Raw genomic sequence first — 6069 nt, forward strand, 5'->3', positions numbered from 1 at the left:
AAAAAAAAAAAAGTACCAGAAAGAAGGGATTTGCCTTTTGTTTGAGCCCTTGCCATGTCTCTCATTCTTTCATTACAGGACACGTGTTCATGTACTTTAATCTAAAAACAGGTTACTGAACTGGAACCAGCCTCAGCAATGTGGGTTTGGGTTCGTCATGGAGGTCACCTGCTATTTAAAAAAAAAAAAAAAAAATTTGAGAGATTTAAGACAGACTTAGAAAGTACTCCTGGATATATAACCTCACAAATCCAAGAGTCAGATTATGTGTAAACAAGCCTTTGAAAGATCATCGAGAAAAGCAATTCAGAGCTTTCACATCAGCAGGTTGGACGCGTGATAAACAACACTCATGAAAGAAACAAGTTAAAAGCTGTATTGAAGTATTAAAAACATAAAAACATCCGTTTAAGTGCTTTGCTGGCCTGGGATGAGGGAAGGATCCTCCAGAGGCCAACAAGAGAGAAGTGGGGTTCCTGGGAGACATTCTGCTGAGACTGGAGAACCCGAAAGGGCACTGACAGCTGTTCAGAGTGGCTGTCTGGCAGTGGGGGGCGCAGAGGTGTGCTAACTTGATATTCCCACATCAGGTTGAGACCCAAACAGGCTGTACCCGCAGTGTAAGGAACAAAGAGAAATAAACCCAGTGTACTGAAAGGGATGGGAAGAGAACAACCCTGGGTGAAGGCAAAGAAAAACAAACCTCCCCTGAGAATTTGTAACCACCAGCCAAACTTCACCTGGGTTGGCAGTCTGAATTTCCCATGTGATCCCAAAACACTTCAAGAATAAAATCTAATATAAAGTGGTCCCAGTAATTTAAAGCTTTTGTCTTTACATACATACAGCTACCATTATTTTTTAATAACAAAAAAAACTTTACTACGTAGGCATGTTTAACTATCAGGAGTCCCTGGGTGGTACAAATGATTAATCACTCAGCTACTAACCGAAGGCTTGGAGGTTTGAATTCACCCAGAGGTTCCTCAGAAGAAAGGCCTGGTGATCTACTTCTGAAAGGTCACAGCTATTTAAACCTCTCTGAAGCACTGCTCTACTCTGACACATGGGTCGACGTGAGTTGGAATAGACTCATCAGCAACTGGGTGGTTTGGTTTTTGGTTTATTTTACTAACACATTTAAAAAGAAAATATAGAAATGCATAACAATATATGAACAATTTCAAAAGGATAAACTCCCAAGTATTCATCAGAATTAATAAGAAACACAGTTTTAAGGACAGCAACTGAGGATGACGATGGTGGCAAAATGCTAAAATTTAAGGAATGACTTGTTTTAACTATTTGCTTAAATCTTTTTCTTTTTTTTCTTAGCCTTTTCACGTGAGAAAAATGAGACAAAGCTTTTGGGAATACTTTTGAAACAAGGCAATATAATGCTCATTGTTAATTTGCAAAATTTTAATGATAGTGAATAGTTTTCTTTAATTATATCAAACATGCAAGCTCACCAGGAATGGTATTAGACTTCTCCTGGACGTCATGAGACGAGTTACACACTTGACTCCAGGAAGATCTCAAAAGCCTTTACAAGATAAATGAAGGAGGAAGAGAAGTTAGATCCTGTTAAGTATTTAGGTCACCAGGGAAAAGTAGTCTAAAGGGAACAATCATCTTGACATATCAATGTTTTCCTCTGGCAATCAACCTCACTCTTCCAGATGTTCAAATTTGCTTTATTTGTTCAAAGGGAACCAGTGAAGGCCGTAAAGCACATTATTTAAATAGTCAGCCTCCAGATTTCTTCCAAGTTGATTTTTTCCTCTGTCCCACTATTCACCCCCTTTCAACATTCCCTTTTGCAGACACTGCTACTGTATGTAATTTCAAGTAATTCAGGCATCGCCATAAATTTAGCTGTTGACAGGCATGAGATGAGGCTAATGCTTGCCAATGCCTAAATAATTAGTTGCTCTATTATGGGAACAGGGCTTGGTAGTCAGGCTGGAACTATTTTAAATCCAAAATCAAGATGTCTCAGCGTGATTCCCTTCAAACTATGATAATAAGTCTGTATAGAATTTCATTAAGCATAAATACACTACTCTGATAAAGCTAACCTCGTCTTTCTGGTGGATGTCTTCAACAGGAAAAGCTAGGGCCCACCTTAATTTATTTCTAAGGCAGTCAATATGCGTGGGTGGATGATTGTTCTCTAACTAAAGTCAGACATCCAGCCACACTCACCAGATACTGGCAAAGGGATTAGATTGCGTTGAAATTTAGGGAAGAACATAAAATGAGTACTATAGAATAAAAAGGAACATTTTGAGGGAACATCTGTTAGGTTGCCTCCTCTGCAGACCTTCTAGCCTTCACCCTTTTTAACAGGACCTCAGACTTCTCCTCATGAAGTCTGGCTGGATCCTAGGATAGGCCCTGACTGGCTTATATCAATTTGTGCATCCGTCTCCCAGCCAGGATGGCTCCCAGATGGGCATGGGCTGAGGATACATAAAAAGACTTTTTGGAGGAATTCTGGGAAAGAAGTGTCCTTTTTTTCTGTGGCAGCTACCAAAAGGATGCTTTCTCTTCTCTGCCAGACATAAAACAGAGAAGTATGGCCCCAGTACCTGCTGCCAGCCATCTTACAGCTGTGAAGGAAGCCAGTCTTTAAATGAAGCTGATGATGGAGAAGGCAATATGAAGAAACAAAAAGAAACTGGGCCCTGTAATATGGTTGAGCCACTAGATCAAACTATGCCTGAAGCTTGTCTTCCCACTGGATGTTTCAGTTAAATAAGCTGGTAATTCCCCTTATTCTTTAAGCTAGTTGGAGCTGGGCTTTCTTTTATTTACAACCAAGTGAATGTAGTTATGAATGGCACTGAAACCAGATTAGAAGACAAACATCCTTGTAAAACTGGACTTGAATAAAATTATCTAGGTATCTTAGAGGTTCATAGCTTAGACATGCAGGACATCTTTCCCAACAAGCAAATGTAGCCTGGTGTTTAGTAAAGCTGTATTTTTTACAATAACAATATTTTAACACTAACATATAGAAAAGCCTATTGTGGGTGGCAGAGTGGCAGATTTTGTTAAAACACCAGTTCACCGTGGAAAAAGAGCTGAGGTTAATACCTCTCAGTCCATTTTTATGCATAGGCTATAAAAAAAAAAAAAAAAAAAAAGAACAAGTGTATAATTTCCTTCATCATCTCTATGGCAATTTTCAAAGTCTCTATCATGAAATGTGTAATCTGAGAACACTCTTTTTTAAGAAGATGAGAATTCACACCTAAATACTTTGTGGACATACAGGTAGCACGTTTAGAGATTGTCTTGCTATATGTACACTTCTCAGTTTATCTAGCCAGTGTCTACCACATGTCCCCCTTTCCTGCATCCACGTGGTTACAACATGGGGTTCCTGGCAGCCAGGATTAGTCAATAGGTCTTCAGTTGATTGGACCAGAGATGGATGCTTAGTCCATTGAGCCAAGCAATCTCTTCTCTGGAAATTTGAATTTGGAACCAAGAGAATGTCAGTTTAATTTGTCCCCTGTGGCTGCAGAAGGAACATGATAAAATCATTAGGACTGATATTTTTACCATGGGGACTGGAAAGTTAAGAAATCTAGTCTGCAGTGATGTAATAAGAATGCAAAGAACTGACAAATATTGAGCGGTCACTAGGTAGCGAGCACTGCTATAAGTCCTTTATGCTCATTAACTGTTTAATGTTCAGTTACCAGTGAGGAAGTTACTGTTCTTATGCCCATTTTATAGATGAGTACACTCAATGGTGAAATAAATTGTCCAAGATCAGAGGGCTAGTAAGTGTCAGAGCAAAGATTCAAACCCAGGCAATCAGACTCCAGAACGTTTGCTCTAAACCACCAAGTCTCGCCTCTGCTACCATTTTGTATCTGAGTTGTAGGCGTATCTCTGTCTTTGAATCCTGCAAAAGTGTCCAGTATTCCTGTGATAAAGTTTTCCTTTTAGCTTAATTTAAGTTGGCTTCTGTTTCTTGAAAGCAGTAATGCCTTAAGCACATTATTGACAATCAGGAATCAGCATTTATAGTTCCCAGGGATTCAATAAACGGTAAGTAAATGGAAAAATAAACCAATGAATGCATTTACCACAAAGCCCCCTAGGCAGCGGGTTAGTGGGCGTCTTATTTTATGGCAGCTTCAGACTTAGAGTGCCTGAGTAATGCCTCTGATTTGTGCCCTGTACACAGCAGATGCTCCGTCTCTGGGCATTTTGGTGGTAGGTGGGGAATTTCCTGGAAATGGAGCATGTTGTTGAGAGAACGCACAGACAATGCCCTCCTCTGCAGTCTTGGCATTTTGAAGAACAGATGTAGGACTCAGTTGTTAGAATACAGGAAAAAACTGCATTTAAACTGAATTTTTAAAAAATAAAGCCATATTACCTATGGCAAAATTAACTCAAGGCTGAGAATCAAGCTTTGGAGTCAAGCATATCTGAATCTGAACCACAGCCAGCTCCATCCCTAACAGTTTTGTGGCATTAGGCAAGTTTCTTAATGTTTCTCCTTCTAAGTTTTATGAATTTTAAAAATATTTTAAGAAATAAAAGATTACTCAAAAAAGGACAAACAAGGAAATAGCAACCATATTTTCCCCATAATTAGTTACCATTAATATCTTGGCATCTGTGCCTCTATTTTCTTTGTTTGCTTGTTAGGCTAGTTGGTTGATTTCATCACACTATGATGTTCATAAAAACTTATATGTGCTCATTATAAAGAATACAAACAATGTAGAAAGATAAGAGAAAAGCTTATTTTCATCATCTGAAATTTCACCATCCAGAAATTACTATTGTTTACATTGTCGTTATTAGTGGCCATTGAGTTGGCTTTGACCCATGGTGACTGCATTTATCACAGAAAAGAACGTTGCTGGGTCCCGCATCATCTTTATGATCAGTGATGAGTTTTAGTCCATTGTTGCAGCTGTTGTAGTGCTTCCAACCTAGGGAACCAGCATTATATCAGACAGTGTTCTGTTGTGATCCATACGGTTTTCACTGGCTAATTTTCAGAAGTAGATTACCAGGCCTTTCCTCCTAGTCTGTCTTAGTCTGGAAGATCTGCTGAAACCTGGCCACCATGGGTGACCCTGCTGGTATTTGAAATACCGATGGCTAGCTTTTAGCCTCACAGCAATGTGCAGACCATCACAGTACATTCACTAAGCTGATAGACAGATGGTGGGTTATTTACATTAGGTGAACATTATCAGAGAAATGTTTTATATATGTATAGATAGAAGGTTGGCTACATAGATAAACCAATTATTTGATAACTAGATTAGATTGATGAATAGAAATACAGTTATCCCTCGGTATCCCTGGGAAATTGCTTCCAGGACCTTTCTCTTCTATGAGTTTCTGGAGCTCTTCTGGGCACTGATGTTGCCTGGGCCTCAGCAATGCCAATTCACCCATGATCTTGGAAGTTCTGGAGGCTGGAGGGCTTTCCAGAGCTAGCCAGCCATCCCTTACTTGCGTTCAACTCCTTCCTCCCACTCTCTTCAACCCTTCACACTTAGCCTTGAGGGATTGCTTTGACCATTTCATTGCTTTTTAGGAGCCATTTTTCACAGAAACAAAGGTTGCACACAACACAAGGAGTGAAGGAACGAGACTAGCGGTGAACAATGCTCAGACGAGTGCCAGAGGGAGACTGAGGATCTGTGAGATGGTGGGAGGCTACAGCAGGGGATGCTGCACTTCATTCACATGGATTCAGTGTTGTGCTCGGCACAGCGTGGCAAATTCAAGTTTTGGTTTTTGGAATGTTCTTGTTTTTTTCTCAAATATCTCCCATCCACGGTTGGTTGAATTCATGGATGGGGCCCCTGCAGGTATGGAGGGCCAACTATACTTCACGGAAATCAGATACACTTTAGATGGTTTTTAAATAAATTATTAAATTTAATTTTATTTGACTTTAATAGAAGAAAAAAAACCAGAGGGAACCCTAATAGCATTATTCCTGAAATTTTTAACTTTTAATTAGCTTAAGACTCCAAGTTCTAGATGATGCTCATGCAGACATCCCCTTAACTT

Source organism: Trichechus manatus, unplaced genomic scaffold (genome assembly GCF_000243295.1).
Source record: "Trichechus manatus latirostris isolate Lorelei unplaced genomic scaffold, TriManLat1.0 scaffold00001, whole genome shotgun sequence".
Lineage (NCBI taxonomy): Eukaryota > Metazoa > Chordata > Mammalia > Sirenia > Trichechidae > Trichechus > Trichechus manatus.